Genomic DNA, 17,599 nt, shown 5'->3' with positions numbered 1-17,599 from the left:
CTCCTTGTGATCATGAAAAGCATCAAGACGATCTTGATATTTTCCAAAACCTGCACAACAACAAACACAAAAGTTCCACATTGAACCAAGTGGCAAAGCCACTTGGCTGTTGTAAGGATATATTGCCCCTATGTGTGGTTTTGGTAATTAGTGAGAACCCCTATGGACTAATGTTTTCATTGAGTTTATATGAAGGAGTATTCCATAGGTACTACTTGTATTCCGTGTGTTGGATTCAAGTATGGATGCCATGAAGATAAAGATACACCTTGTGTATTGGCATCAAGATCATCGATCAAGATAGTATGATAGAGCATGAGAAGATAAAAGGTTGACCAACACAAAGAGTGAAGAATAGATTCAAGTTTGGTCAACACATGAAGCATGAAGAATGTGCCACGTGAAGTCACATGGTATCTTTCCATGGGCATGCATGGGCATGCATCAAAAGTGAGATCTCATATAGCCCATGAGAGGATGACGGCAAGTGGTGATCGTCATCAAGGTTGAGTTGGGCAAGTTCAAGTTGAGCATCTCGAGAGGATCCTATGCTTGAAGATTGTCGTCCATTTGATGATAATGGACATGTGAAGATGTACAACAATAGAGATTTCCCATCATATTGTATGGGGGAGCATTTGTAAGTCTTCACGAAGTAACGATGATCAAGTAAGGCATTCCGGCTTGAGTGGAGCTTGAAGAGCTATCATCAAGATCAAGCGGGATGCGCAAGGCAAAGGTATGGCCTTGACTAGGTTTTTCTTTTACCGGTCTCAAGGTGGTTGTTGGGAGACCGGATTATAGGATATATAGCCGCACTATCAAGAGGGGCTTTCGGTTGGATAACTTGATCACATCATCTTAGGGAGCTCAATCTTTTGCATAGTTTGCATATCCCTATTGCTTCTTGGTGTTTCTCTATGAGAGGTTCTTGAGCTTGTTGCTAGCTTTACAACAAGCCCAAGTTCATCGAAAACAGATCTCGTATGACTCTTCTATGACGTTTTCAAGGTTGGGTGATTTTACCGGTTATTCATGATATAAGGTTCTACCTTTTATATTCATGATAAAATCCCCTCCTACAGATTCTTGTGTTTTCACTTTCTATAGGATAACATTTGTTGTTATCTTTAAAAAAAATGGTTTCATTCAATTTGGAGTTCGAAAGCATTTGTTATTAAAGAAAAGGGAAAAGACTTTAAAGAAAAAGGGGCCATGTGGTTTCCGGCCTGCAGCCCGGCCGACTGGGCCTTCCACCGGCCTGCTCGGTTCCAGCTGGCTGGTGGGCTTGATCCAACCGTACCAATCCAGTGGGTCGTCCGGCCTGGTCCGGCCCTGCTCCCGGCCCCCCGCCGGCCTTCCCGACACGTGGCCCAAGTGGACCGGGCTCCTCCCCGGCTGGGCCGTCTCCTCCCCCGCGCGGCCTGCTTGCCTCGCCGGCCTGTGCCCCGGCTAGGCCGGACTGTCGACCGGCCTCCTCAGCGCCCGATCCGGTCGGCCGGCTAGGTCGCCGGCTGGACCGTTTTTCTGGGTCGATTTTCCTGTGCGTTACTATTGACTTTCTTCCCAACGGTTATTTCCCCCTTTAGCTATAAATAGCCTTCTTCCACCTTGAGCTGAGTTAGTTCTTCCTCCTCTTCACCTCCATTGTTGTTATTTGAAGAACTTGCTTCCCCTCTTGATTCCCCCATTATTCTTGCGCATTCTTGAGGATTTGAGAGAGGAGATCTAGATCTACAATCCCCACCAATCCATTTCTCCTCTAAGTGAAGGGAACCCCTTGGATCTAGATCTTGGAGTCTTTTGTTGACTTTCCCCATTGGTCTTCCTCTCCAATCTCATCTTAGCATTTGTTGCTTGGGTGGGATTTGAGTGTGAAGGATTTGAACACCTCTAGTGTTCTTGCTTTGCATCATTGCATAGTGTTGAGCTCCCCACCACGATTAGTTCGAGTGAGAGACCGTGAGCTTGTTACTCTTGAAGGGAGACCTCCTAGTTGGCTTGGCGGTTGGTGCTCCGGTGATCTCTTCAAGGAAGATTGTGAAGAGGCACGAGCTTTTCCTTCGTGGAGCTTGTGAAGTGGTTGTGGAGCTTGCCATCTCCGGAGTTGAGGAAAAGCTAACCATAAGGAAAGGGCCATTATCCTTCGTGGGTGTGGCTCAGAGAATAGGGTGAGCCTTCGTGGCATTTGGGAATCCTTCGTGGGACCTCCACTCCTCCAAACGTGACGTACCTTCTTGCAAAGGAAGGGAACACGGGAATACATCCTCGTCTCCGCGTGCCTCGGTTATTTCTATACCCGAGCTCTCTTTCTTTGTGATAGCCATCGTGCTTGAAGTACATATATCTTGATATCACTTGTGCTACATATATCTTGTGCCTATATTTGTTAGCTCTATTTGTTATTGTTACACTTAGTTGAGCTGAGCATATTTTGGGTTTGTGCTTGTAAACTAAACGTTAGTTTAATTCCGCATTCTTACAAGACAAATCCGTAAGAGTTTTTTAAACGCCTATTCATCCCCCTCTAGGCGACATCTCGTCCTTTCAATTGGTATCAGAGCAAGGTATCTCCTTGTTTAAGGCTTCGCCGCCTTGAGAGTAAAGATGTCAGCTAGTAATATAGTGCACAATGACACAATTATCTTTGATGGCACAAATTATCTTTTGTGGTGAAATTGCTTGCTTTGTAATCTTTGGACCTTGTGTCCAAATATTGAGCAATTTCTAGATGTAGGTTTTTCTCCTCCGATGGATCCTCAAAATCTATCTTTAGAGGATGAGAAAAACTTACATCTTGAAGCTCAAGTATCTAATGAGCTCTTTTCCTCCTTGAGACCAGATTTTCGTAGGTTCTTAATATATATAAAGCGAAAGTCGTCTCATGAGATGTGGATCAAGCTTAAAGAAATGTTTGGTGGATCCATTTCTCATTTGGTCGGTGGTGTCTCCAAGGAGCTCTCTTCCCCTTCACATCATGAAGAGCTCCAAGTTGCTTCCACCTTCGACCGTGATGATTTATCATCTTCTTCCACTTCACCAACGTGTTGCAAGACACAAGGTAATGACATGGTGGGTGGTTATGGAAATTGTAATGTTGATATTGTGCTCACTATTTGTGATCCTTCATCTCCATCCCATTGCAATGTTTCATCTTTGGACTGAGACACATCTAGCACCAAAAAGGTCTTACATGCTAGTGTTGATGGTCCTTGCATATCATGTATAAACTCCCTACATAAATCCCGTGATGATATGCATGCCTTGTCTTGTTGCCATAATCAAAATGCTTCTATTTCCTCTAGTAGTTTGTTGACTAACAATGTAGAGGAAACCGAACACTCTATGGACCAAGACATGATTTCAAATGGGGATTCAATAATATCCTCATCTTCATCCTCCGGTATGCACATGTGCCTTATGGAAAATGGATCAAAGGTATCTCCTACTTTGACTCCTAACACATCCTCTAATGAGGAGAGTGATGATGATGATAATGATGAAGAATATAATGCTTTGGTGCATGAGATGGGGCTTGTATATGCTTCTCTTCGTGGTAATAAAGAAGCTCGTGCTAGACTCGAACACTCTATGGAAACCATGAATAAATACAAGGAAATCATAGTGGAGTTGGAGTCCCATGTTGAAAATGGGAGAATGAGATTCAATTTCCTCAAGCAAGAGCTAAAAGATGAGAAGCATACTAATTTTATGCTCACACAAAAAATTGAATCCTATGAGCTTGAAAATGAAAAATCTATTGATGATGCTTGTGCTACTAAGTCTACTTCTTGTGAAGCATGTACCTTAGAGGAGAATTTTGAGCTAAGGGCTCAACTTGATTTGCTAACTAGCAATTATAGGGAATTGGAAGAAAGTCATAAGAAGCTCTCGGGCTCTCATGATGATATTCTAATCTCCTATGATGGGCTAAAGTTAGCTCATGAGGCAAGTATCACTAAAGTAATATCTTGCGAGCCTCATTCGGACATTAGCACAACCTCAACTCAAAATGCTATATTGCCATGTGCTAGTCCTAGTAATCCATCTAGTCAAACTAGTGATACACCTTGTGTTGGATTACTTGCTTTGCCTTGTTGCTCTAACAATGAAGCTTCTACTTTCTCTAGTACTTGTATTTTTACTAACCATGTATAGGAAATCGAATAGCTCAAGGCCCAAGTCCTTTCTTTGAAGAAATACTTGGAAAAGCGTCATGAAGGGAAATCCGCACTTGACAAGATGTTGAGTGTGCAACAAACCCCCAATGACAAGAGTGGACTTGGATTTAACTCCAATGACAAGAACAAGTCCAAGAGCAAGAGCAACAAGAATAAGGGCCAAGACAATGTCAAGGATTCGGCCAAGATTGTTTGCTTCAAGTGCAAGGTTGAAGGGCATCATGTTAGATCATGCCAATTGAAGAAGAAGAAGCACTTAAGTGAGAAGAAACAAGGGAAACGGCCACAAGTTCAAGGTCAATCTCAAGCTCGACCTCAAGTTGAAGATAGGCCACTTACCAAGAAGAATCAAGATATTCTTCCCCAAGAGAAGAAATCGATAAAGAAGAGAAAGGGGAACACTTGCTACTTATGGCGTGAGAAGGGGCACCTTGCTTCTTCATGTTTAAGTGGTACCTTATCTAACCCTATAATTGTTGATGATGATTATTCTCTAGGGAAGGATAAGGGTGGCAATGTGTTTGCCAAGTTTGTTGGAACTCAAAGTGGTTTCAAGAAAATAACCATTTGGGTTGCCAAGCCTATTGTGACTAACCTTTTAGGACCCAACTTCGTTGGGGACCAACAAGCTCAAACTTGATCAATAGGTGCATGTGGAGGACATTGGAGACTTGGCTACTTCATGAAGAATTAAGGGATCTTCATATATTATATTTCATAAAGCCAAGTCATAAGGATTATCATATATATCGTATATCCAATGTTCCTCTTTGTGGTAACTTATACTTCAACTCTTCATATTTATTGTAAGTTACTTGCCCCTTTGCATGTTTGGTTTTGTACCAAATATGTGTTTGTATGTGTTGTGTCTTACTTTCCTATCTTGTGTATTCAAGTATGTTTGTTTTACTCATCATATACCCGTGTATTGTTTTGAGACCAATGCATCTTGATGATATCTTATTTGGCTCTCTTTGAGTGATTAATGGAACGTCCCATTTTGGGCGAGTGATATGCATTGTGCATCTCTCTTTCTTTAAGATGTGTGTACATGGGTACCACCACTTAGTATTGATATTGCAATATCATCTAGTCACTATGTGGTGTGTCATACTCATGAGAAATTCAAATTCTAATGTCCATTAATCATCTCTAGTCGAATTTTAATTGCCTCTTGATTAAGAAGAAATGTTTTATCACATTATGGGGGAGTAATATGTTTTGTACATATCACAAACCTAGGAAATGTGAAAATATGAGGTTATGCCACTTAGAGTTGATACTCTTAATTATCTTGTTCCTAGGTGGCATGTTTGCTCAAACAAGCTCCACTTTTATTAAAAATCTTTCTTTGCTTATCTTCTGGTTTTTATTTGAGTAAGAGATTCTTGGTACGGTTTTCTCAAAGACATATCTATACATCTTATGTGGAAAACCGTTTGCTCCAATTTATTATAATCATTTCTTTGCATGATTGCATATTTTGAGAATCTCTATTTATGCATGGTTCTTATTTCATATCTTTAACCATATGCATCTTGTGAAGTTGATCTTGAAATATACCACCGGAAGTTAATTCCAATATTCTCATTGTCTTTGACAATTGATAACCCTGTATGTGGTTGAATTTATGGATCATATTCACCTTGGATTGTTTCTTATTGCCTTATTCTATTTCCAAGAAATATTTGTTGCTCCCATGTGTCTTCCTTGCCTCTTTGAATTTTTTTTTGATAAAATGTCTTGATTCTTATCAAGTGTTTGTTTTTGGAAGACAAACCTTTTCTTTGTGGTACATTGTGCCATTGTGAAAAGTGTAGAGGGTTTGGTTTATTTGTTAGAACCTTGCTCTTTTGGGAGTGTGTTATCTCATTCCTTCTTACATATTTTATTTGCTCGAATGAGATAAATCATTGAGCATGTGTGGCTTTATTCATCTTTTATGCTCAATGTTTTCTACTTAGTTCATTTGTTGAACTTTGTTGACAAATCTTTTGTGATTTGCTTCTTTGATATAATTTGGACAACAAATTTGTTTGGGCACATCTTTATGCTTTCTTGAATTCATTTGGTGTTTTGTCCAAAGTGTATCTTTCTTGGATCTTTAAAGTCATTGCGCATGCTTATATGTATTTGTTTTATATTTGTAGCATGTTTGCTTTCCTTGATCCATTATATAGGGTATACTCCATCAAATCCTAAATGGCTAAGATGTGCATGAAATTCAAATTTCATCTAATATGCACATATTGATATGGAGTGTATCCTATATATTGTGGTTAGTCTAACCATTTTGGACCCAATAATTTTAGGGACCAAGATGTACTTGAATGTTGTTTTAGGTACATTGGAGATTCAATGGAGGCTTGTCTCATCTATAAGGAAGGTGTTGTCACCATATGAGAATTGGAGTCAAGCTAGGATGATTGATGAACTCTTATCTACTACATCATGCCATTGCTATCTTGGTAACAAGTATCTTATTCATGCATACTCATATAACATCCAACCTCTTGTAGATTGCATCTTGACATGAAATCCTTTATTTAGAAAATATTGCGGTTCTTGAAAAATCCTTTTAAAAGTAAAGCTTCTTATTGTACATTTGAGTAATTTGAGAAGATGCATACGATGAGAATATATATAAATCATGTTTATGAATCACCTATCCCAAATATGCCCTCTAGCAATTTATTGCATATATATTCCCCAAAGAGCTCTTATGTGCAATATTGATGAAATTACGTAATAAATCCCTACTTGTGATACGTGTTTCCTTTCTCAAAACATTCCAACTAGCTTTACCTCCCTTATTGTTAGTTGTGATGTTGATGAGATTTTCTTGATTTAAGCTCATTCATATACCACAAGTTAAAATTGGAGCCATAGGCTATATATGCTTTTTAAGCAAACATCCTTTGGTATATTTTATGACTTCATCTTGGATATCGTGTCTTATTTATTTTATTAACCTCTTGTGTGTGCATGTTTCTTTATGGATCACTTTGTCCACTTTAAAAACTTATACATGAGAGCATTAATCCATCACCTTGATATCCTTGTTCTTTGCCAGCCGTCTTTTTATCCTCTTGATTTTAGTAGTGTTGGTAAAGAAGATTTATGAGTGCTTGATTTATTTGTTTTTCTTCATGCACTCATATCTCGTAATTGTTGGACTCAAGTTGTTCTTGATAAGCATATTATCTTTATCTTGGTTGTGTTCTAAATGATATAGAGGGAGTGAGGATTCCATGTTTATGCATATTGTATTCAAATGCAAACATTATAAATTATGCACGAACCTTGGGGAGCTTCCTTATTTTATTTAGAGCACTATATCTCTCTCTTATCATGATATCTTTGTTTGTCCAATTGAATCTTTGATTGCTTGCTTTATTTGTTAAAGCTTTCTTTACCATGTTATCCTTGTGTAATCTTTGATCCTAAATATAGTTTGACTTCCTTCAAGTATTCATCATTGGATATGTGCATTTGATTCCACTCAAATTATGAGAAGTGCACATCTTGGGGAGGAACTCACATTATATTGGTTTCTAAATTTTTCACCCATTTTGGCACTTGTTGCCAATGGGGGAGAAGTTTAGAGGGTTTAAGGGAATGCTTTTATACTTAACTTTGGTTTGTGCTTAAGTGTTTTGCCTATCATGCATTCCATATTTATATGTCTTGCATGGTTGCATGCCTATCAATACATGAGAGTGAATTTGGTGCCTAGATGGGTAGCTGCGCATGCATGCGCAGTCGTTGGATATTTTAATCCACCGTTGGATTCTTCCAAGCATTAATGGCGATCACACGGTGACTACAACGGAATGCATGCGATTTGTGGGACCAATTTCATGGAGAGAGGATAAAAAAATTGGCAGATGCCTGGTTCCTTGTGGATTGCTATGCCGTCGTTGGAATATTGGCCCAACGATTTCTTTCTCTCTCCAATTACAAAGGAGATTAAATTAAATCTCCAGCGCTAATTAACAAGTCAACTAACAACACACTACTAATACGTACTAATTAGTGCTCCGTCGCTCTACTATGAACAAAGACTACAGTTACGGAAAAAACTAGTTCTAGCGCTGGAGGAACAGGGACTCAGGGAGGCAGAGGACTGCGTCCCGGCGCCAGCGCCTCCGGCCACGGCTCATCCGCCGCCGGAGCCAATAAGCTCAGGCCCTCCTCTGCCACACTTAATCCAATTAACCCAAATGCAGCCGGCGGTTGAGGATGGATGGCGCTGCGCGTGTGGCGGATAGACGACAGCGCCCGCCGCCGCCGTTCCTGATTCCCACCGCCTCGCCTGCGAGCGCTCGCCGCCGTGCCGGCAGGCCCGCCGCCCAAGCAACCGCACCTCCAAGCCGCCGCACCGGTCCATGCCCCTACGAGCCGCCGCACCCTACCCTGCTTCCCTCGGCCCGGCCTCCTTGCTTGCCCAAGAGGACGATGGCGATTTGGGCCGCCATGGCCGCCCATCGGTCCCCCGTTGACTTGATTTGAGCCCGCCCGAGCCGGCTCCTCCACATCGAGCCCCAAATGCGGCGGGTGGGGGAGGAGAAGGCGTGGTGGTGTGGGCGCTGTGGAGGAGGACTTGCCGCACGAGCACTGGCCGCGCCGCCGGTCGCGAGGTGGGAAGGAGGATGGCTCTGCAGGGGACGGACGCTGAGCTCCTCCCGATGGACTCTAGTCTGGGATGAACGCGACTCGTAGTGGCCCGTGGCCATCGCTGGAGCATCCCGAGCTCGCGGGTGCTGCCACGAGGTAGGGGTTTGAGCCGGGATGGGCAGCGGCGGCGTGTATGGCGGCCAGGTTCTCGCGTTGGATGGCTTCATCTGGTGGAAGAGGAAAGGAGATAAGAAGTGAATCGCTTCGTCACAGATTTACAGGCTAACGGCAGAATAAACGGTGTTAGACATGTGTCGCATAGCAACCGCGTGCTCACCTACCCATGTGAACACCAGCGTTCATCCGTAAGTTGCATACTTGTTTCTAATATTCATTATATAAACCCTTTTTTGTGGTTGTCATCAATTACCAAAATGGGGGAGATTGTAAGGGTATATTGCCCCTATGTGTGGTTTTGGTAACTAGTGACAACCCCTATGGACTAATGTTTTCATTGAGTTTATATGAAGGAATATTCCATAGGTACTACTTGTATTCCATGTGTTGGATTCAAGTATGGATGCCATGAACATAACGATACACCTTGTGTATTGGCATCAAGATCATCGATCAAGATAGTATGATAGAGCATGAGAAGATACAAGGTTGACCAATACAAAGAGTGAAGAATAGATTCAAGTTTGGTCAACACATGAAGCATGAAGAATGTGCCACGTGAAGTCACATGGTATCCTTCCATGGGAATGCATGGGCATGCATCAAAAGTGAGATCTCATATAGCCCATGAGAGGATGACGTCAAGTGGTGATCGTCATCAAGGTTGAGTTGGGCAAGTTCAAGTTGACCATCTCGAGAGGATCATATGCTTGAAGCTTGTCGTCCATTTGATGATAATGGACATGTGAAGATGTACAACAATAGAGCTTTCCCATCATAGTGTACGGGGGAGAATTTGTGAGTCTTCACGAAGTAACGATGATCAAGTAAGGAATTCCGGTTTGAGTGGAGCTTGAAGAGCTATCAGCAAGATCAAGCGGGATGCGCAAGGCAAAGGTATGACCTTGACTAGGTTTTCCTTTTACCGGTCTCGAGGTGGTTGTTGGGAGACCGGATTAAAGGATAGATAGCCGCACTATCAAGAGGGGCTTTCGGTTGGGTAACTTGATCGCATCGTCTTAGGGAGCTCAATATTTTGCATACTTCGCATATCCCTATTGCTTCTTGGTGTTTCTTTGTGAGAGGTTCTTGATCTTGTTGCTAGCTTTACAACAAGCCCAAGTTCATCGAAAACGGATCTCTTCTGACTCTTCTATGACGTTTTCAAGGTTGGGTGATTTTACCGGTTATTCATGATATAAGGTTCTACCTTTTATATTCATGATAAAATCCCCTCCTACAGATTCTTGTGTTTTCACTTTCTATAGGATAACATTTGTTGTTATCTTTCAAAAAAATTGGTTTCATTCAATTTGGAGTTCGGGAGCATTTGTTATTAAAGAAAAGGGAAAAGACTTTAAAGAAAAAGGGGCCATGTGGTTTCCGGCCTGCAGCCTGGCCGACCGGGCCTGCCACCGGCCTGCTCGGTTCCGGTCGGCTGGTGGGCTTGAGCCAACCAGACCAATCCAATGGGCCGTCCGACCTGGTCTGGCCCTGCTCCTGGCCCCCCGCCGGCCTGCCCGGCACGTGGCCCAGCTGGACCAGGCTCCTCCCCGGCTGGGCCGTCTCCTCCACCGCGCGGCCTGCTCGTCCCGCCGGCCTGTGCCCCGGCTGGTACGGACTGCCGACCGGCCTCCTCAGCGCCCGATCCGGTCGGCCGGCTGGGTCGCCGGCTGGACCGTTTTTCTGGGTCGATTTTCCTGTGCGTTACTATTGACTTTCTCCCCAACGGTTATTCCCCCCCTTTAGCTATAAATAGCCTTCTTCCACCTTGAGCTGAGTTAGTTCTTCCTCCTCTTCACCTCCATTGTTGTTATTTGAAGAACTTGCTTCACCTCTTAATTCCTCTCATGATTCTTGCGCATTCTTGAGGATTTGAGAGAGGAGATCTAGATCTACAATCCCCACCAATCCATTTCTCCTCTAAGTGAGGGGAACCCTTTGGATCTAGATCTTGGAGTCTTTTGTTGACTTTCCCCATTGTTCTTCCTCTCCAATCTCATCCTAGCATTTGTTGCTTGGGTGGGATTTGAGTGTGAAGGATTTGAACACCTCTAGTGTTCTTGCTTTGCATCATTGCATAGTGTTGAGCTCTTCACCACGATTAGTTCGAGTGAGAGACCGTGAGCTTGTTACTCTTGGAGGGAGACCTTCTAGTTGGCTTGGCGGTTGGTGCTCCGGTGATCTCTTCAAGGAAGATTGTGAAGAGGCCCGGGCTTCTCCTTCGTGGAGCTTGTGAAGTGGTTGTGGAGCTTGCCATCTCCGGAGTGGAGGAAAAGCTGACCATAAGGAAAGGGCCATTATCCTTCGTGGGTGTGGCTCGGAGAACAGGGTGAGCCTTTGTGGCGTTGGGGAATCCTTCGTGGGACATCCACTCCTCCAAACGTGACGTACCTTCTTGCAAAGGAAGGGAACAAGGGAATACATCCTCGTCTCCGCGTGCCTCGGTTATTTCTATATCCGAGCTCTCTTTCTTTGTGATAGCCATCGTTCTTGAAGTACATATATCTTGCTATCACTTGTGCTACATATATCTTGTGCCTATCTTGCTTAGCTCTAGTTGTTATTGTTACACTTAGTTGAGCTGAGCATGTTTTGGGTTTGTTCTTGTAAACTAAACGTTAGTTTAATTCCGTATTCTTACAAGACAAATCCGTAAGAGTTTTTTAAACGCCTATTCACCCCCCTCTAGGCGACATCTCATCCTTTTAGCTGTTAGAAATAATTCACGAAGGTAGATAAGCATAACACAGCCGAGCTGATCCAAAGCAGGGAACAAGTCCCAACCAAAGCAAGCACATATCTCACAAGGATCAGTGCATGCACAACACCATCACAACCACATAGGCTAGTCAGCACAACCCAAGACCTTGCTGTCGACCAAGTAGAGCAGGGCACAACCATATAAATGGAGAGTTCCAGGAAACTGGATCATTCCATCGACAATTCATCCAAACAACATAGTTGTTCATCCCCAAGCACAACACTTAGCCAAAAACCAGAGACATGGGTAGCTAGAGGAGTTTGCAAGAACAACCAACAGGAGGAGAAGGGCGGTATCACAAGCAGCACCACCAGCAGAACAATAGCAGAACCAAAACCTCTACATCAGCAACTTATTTAGGAGCTGGATTGAGGTATACCACAAATCCATGAGAAAACCAATTGTTTTGTTCATATTTGCACAACATGCACCAACACATAAAGCCATAAGGTAAGGCTACCCTGGTTCATCATCATTTGGTCCTAGACCATGTGATGCTGGCAATACGGGAGATTCCAGAGATACAAACCATATAGAACCATGGGTATGCCCAGATAAACCAACACGGAGGCACAACCAAGTGAATCCAATATGGGTTTAATCAACTGTAAAGCCTACCGGGATCACCTAGCAACACTAAACTAGCAAAAACCATTAGATTAGATAGACATTTATTGTCTATATGAGTTTTCAATATCAAAGGCTACTGGAATCAAAAAATTGATCACCAGTAAGCTTGAGCCTTGCACAGAAAGCACCCCAATTGGTAGGAGCAACCATAGCTAGCAGTAAGTTACTGCTAGGGTCACAACAGCTACCTAGCCATACAAAGAAACCATCCATATACATTCATCATCACTCCAGGGAGTTCAAAAGTAAGTTGGGGTACCGACAGTAGTTGGTTTCCATCCAAACTTATACAAAATAACAAGGAAATCATCACTTCATAAAGCAGTTCATTCCAAATATCTGAAATCATGAAGAAAAGCTTCTCAGATAAACTTATCAAGCAACAGTAAGCATACATGGATGCTATACAAGCATCAGATAGATCACCACATCCACCAACATGCTTAAACAAGCATAAGAAATCACCAGTGCATGGTGAGGAGCTTCATAGACCAAGCAGTAATATAGGATAATAAGTAAAACATGTTTATATGAGGCCAATAAGTAAATAGATAGCATGTGATAATCACATGATCATCCAAGGCCTGCATCGCATGCATGAGTATCAGCATCCACCAATATTGGTGAGAAACTACAAGTAATTGCAGCAGCAGTAACAACTAGGCATTACAATAATATAATTATATCCAGAAGCACACAAATAAGGAAGTAATGCACCACAACAATAGGCAACCCAAACACCCGGTGAAGGCTGGCGGACATAGTTCTTCAGAATAAAAGCAACCTTTTGAAGAAATGATTAAAAAAACCTACATTGCCTTGGACTTTCTGGTTCATGGCCATAGCTAGTGCATTAAACACATCTTTCCTATAATGAACTTGTTGAGTACGCTCGTACTCATCCCTCTTCAAATCACAAGCTTAGATTACCAGAACAGCTCGGAGGGGAACAACGAAGGAGCTGAGTACGCACAGGATGTCTACTATGAGGAGCCAGATCTCTCATGAGGCATCAAAGGTGTGGACTATCTGATCGAGTACGGAGCCGAGGAAGCTGAGGAGGAGGCTTAAGATAACAGGGTTACCTTAGTAGTAGTCAAGCAGCACCGAACAATATAGAATAACGCTGCTCAAGTAGTTATGGTGCTAAGCCTAGTTCTACCACTACTTCGTAGGCTTTGTAGAGTTCAACTAGAACTCCCGAGTTATCCTCTATGGATCCAGGAGGAGCTCCCTTATGATGCATATTTTTAGCTTGTAATAATATTAATTGAGTAAGATTGGACCAGCTATGTTTCTGTTGTACCAGTCTGAGGGATGTGATATTTGTGGGTTGGTACTTCGCACATATTATATCCACGACCAACATACTACAATATCCAGTAATATACATGGTCACTACACTCTGGAACTAATCCCTTGTTAAAAAAATGTACATACTAGTGCATACACTTACACTATGGCACTTCAATTGCTAATGGTAGGTCACGGGATTTTGTCAACTGCCTCATGTGCACCAATGCAGTTAACAACCATATATTTGTTGTTGCATCCTCCATGCCTAACGAGACTCATTATTCACAACAATCACGTCGCGTGCAACTAGGGTACTTAACAATCATTTTTTTCGAAAATGGGCTCTTTATTACTTGCGCAATAGACCTGGCATCTGCATAACTAAGATGCACACAGCCGCACACGAATCCGTTACAAAACCAAACAAAAGGGTTCAAAGATAAAACATAGTCCAAAAAATGGTAACAACAACTAGGTAGGAGGTTCTAGCTGAATGTCACGCTGCCACCCATGTTGGGAGAAAATATCCCTCGCCGTATCCTCCAACCGTGAAGACGCCTCCGTAAATAGGTCTCGGTGCTCCACACGCTGTAACAGTATCCATGAACGAAGCAAAGCTGTGCACCGATAGATGACCTGCAAAAATGAAGAAGAAATATTATTGAAAATCTTGTCATTTCTACATAGCCACAACGACCAAATAATTGCAATCGCTCCCAATATAGGCAAAATTTCACCCAATATAGGCCTGGGTCGATTTACCATGCATTTCGAGATGACTTTATAGATGACAATACAAAGTCTAATAGGCCTGAAATCTTTGACAGTTCCTGGCTGGTCACATTTAGGAGTGAGCACAATGGCGGAAAAGAATTTCACCGCATTTATCACCTCCTCTTTGATGGTACCCCAATTGCATTGATAGAAGCGGGCCGATGAGACATCAACACCCGGTGCCTTTAAGGGCCCAATTTGGAACAATGCATCATTGATGGCCGGGGATACGTTGCAAACATATCTATAATTTTTGATGCTCCATGCTTGTTTTACACCAATTACTATATGTTTTGTTTACACTTTGTGGCACTTTTATGCATTTTCCTGGACTAAACTATTGACAAGATGCCACAGTGCCAGTTCCCTATTTTCTGTTTACACCTTCGGCTGGAGCGGCACCCTGGATGGCGTGCTACTAGCGGCGGAGCAAGGGCAATGGGGCGGCAGACCCGTGCATCTTCAGCAGGTTCGGCGGCCGTGGTGGATGTGCGGGCAGCGCTACGGCCGGTCCGGCGGTGGTAGCTGCTCGAGCTCTTCCGTGCGGGCTAGATATAGGCTTCAAGGGCTCAATCTGGGCCTGCACTAGAATGGTCGGCGCCGCGACTTGTGGCATGGTCGGCAATGAGGTGCTCCGTTGGCGGCGAGTAACAGGTCAGTTACGACCCCTCAATGCGGCTGACTCTCAGCTGTGATGTGTCTCGAGCGTGCAGGCCAGATCTGGCCCCGCGCGGCTACATCTAGGCCTGACGCGTCGGAGCATTCTGGCTCAGCGGAGCGTGGCATGGGTGACGGCGTGTTCCAATATACCGTTGTAGGTATTCGCTTCTAGGATGCCAGGGCGGTGGCCCCGGAACGGCGGCGACATAGGTGCTCTGGTTCGACACATCTGTCGCGGTAGGAGGTGCCGCTGCTGGTGTTGTGTTTGCTGAAGTTGGCAGTCAGCGGCGAGGTCGGCGGTGCACAACTATATGCCCCATGTGGCATGTCTCCCCTAGGTGCCCAGTTGGGTGTCGGTGTTTTGGGCGAAAGCCTCGCACTAGCCTTGGGTTGGTGCCGACGATGATGGCACCTTCGGGTGTCGTTACTCCTTCATGAAGGCATTGTCGTGGAACCCTCCCCTCCCACACCACGAAGCCCAAGGTCTCTTCGGGTGAAAACCCGAACTTTGATGGAGTGGGCGGTGGCGGCGCCCTCATCGCTATCTTCTTGAAGACACCGCCTTGAAGTCCTTGGTGCTTCTTGGGAGTCTCGGCTGTCGGGCAGCGTGGCTTCGCAGACAAGGTCGGAGGGCGCCGGGGTGACGGCCCCGGACGGTGGTTGGGTGCTGAGGCGGCGGCCTCGGAACAAGCTCCGACCATCCCCATATGAGGCAGGGGATGTGGTTGTGCTTGCAGGGGTGGCGAAACAGTGCCACGAGGGTGGTTGGCTTGTCGCCCTATTTTTTTTTTTCATTTCTTTTCCCTTTTCATCTCGTTTCCAGACTAATTTCGTCTAGGTGATACCGACGCGCTGTACAGTCTGTTGTACGAGTTTCCCTATGCTAATACATCGAAATCCAATATTTACTGCATCTTTCAAAAAAAAATTGGTGGTAGATAAAGCCTTCCTTAGTTCAAGGATTGAAGCTACAGAAAAGATTAAGGACGTGCTAGTCTGGTCAATATATATGGATATTTCGTAGCAACATCTTATTTTGTTAGGCTGAACGCTTGTGCAGGCAAATTACCAAACGTTTGACTGTTTAAGAGTCCAAATTCCCAGTCTCCCCGGTGACTTTGAATTTTGTACACGCCGCGTCCCAGATCGCATCTGAAAACAAGTGTATTAGTTGTACTATAGTTGCGAATGTGATCCTGTCGTACCTTTTACTTAGAGATTAAGCTGAAATAATGCAACCTGTCAGCAAAAGAAGCTAAGATAAGCGCTAGGCTTAGACTATCCCGAACTTCAAGAAATTTTGTTAAAAAAGACCACCTGCCCCCAGTGACATGGCAAAAAGAACCACCTCTCAGTGTAAATGGCAAAAGCGCCGTGGCGGCATGCTCGCCAGCCGACACGTGGAGGGTGCCGTCGCCGGCTGTGGCGGCAACCCCTGCCGCCGTGGCGTGTGGCGGCACGTTGGGCAGGCAGCCGGCGCCGTTAACGTCGACGTCGTGTGGTCGGCCCTGTCGCCGCGGTAGGGGACGACACGCTAACGTGGAGCTTGCCTCCACCGGCGGTGGCGGCAGGTCGCTGCCTGGCCGACAAACGCAGCAGGCCCGCACCTCGTTATGCGCGTGATTGATTCCCACGAATTTGTCTTTGGCCTGTGATGATTCCCTATGTTTCTGGCTTTGGCGCGTGAATGGAGCTGCTGGATTCTAGTGTATGGGTGTAACTCGCCTGATTCGCAGGCATTTGGTGTGAACTGCTATTAGTATTTTGTGATTCTGAGACATGAAACGATGTCCACCGCTGATATAGGAACTAGACCAGCGAAAGAGCTTCTGTCTCAAGCTGCAGCTGCTCACTCCTCACAGCTTGTGTCTCTGCATGCTTTAAAGCAGCAGCCTCTCTTCTCAGACGAGCGCATATACTCTCCTCTCGTGAGCTGACTAAAAGCAGAAGAGAACCAAGATTCAGTTCATGAGTTATCATCGATATAGCTGCATACTTGTTGATGGTTAAGTGCATGCATGCTTTTTGATTAGTACATCAAGGTGAGCTGACTCTCTCTTCTCTCGTGAGAATGTAGTAGGCCAAAAACATAGAGAATCATCACACGCCAAAGCCAAATTCGTGGGAATCAATCACGCGCACAACGAGGTGCAGGCCTGCTGTGTTTGTCGGCCAGGGCAGCGATCTGCCGCCACCGCCGGTGGAGGCAAGCTCCACGTCAGTGTGCCGCCCCCTACCGCGGCGGCATGGCCCACCACATGACGTCGACGTTAACGGCGTCGGCTGCCTGCCCAACGTGCCGCCACACGCCACGGTGGCAGGGCTTGCCGCCACAGCCGGCGGCGGCACCCTCCACGTGTCGGCTGGTGAGCGTGCCGCCACGGCACTTTTGCCATTTGCACTAAGGGATGATCCTTTTTGCCATTTCACTCGGGCAGGTGGTCCTTTTTGGCAAAATTTCGAACTTTGAAGAGGTCATTCCTATATTAATATAACGGGA

The sequence above is a fragment of the Lolium perenne genome, chromosome 6, assembly GCF_019359855.2.
Source record: "Lolium perenne isolate Kyuss_39 chromosome 6, Kyuss_2.0, whole genome shotgun sequence".
Lineage (NCBI taxonomy): Eukaryota > Viridiplantae > Streptophyta > Magnoliopsida > Poales > Poaceae > Lolium > Lolium perenne.
Note: the sequence above shows the minus strand (reverse complement) of the source record.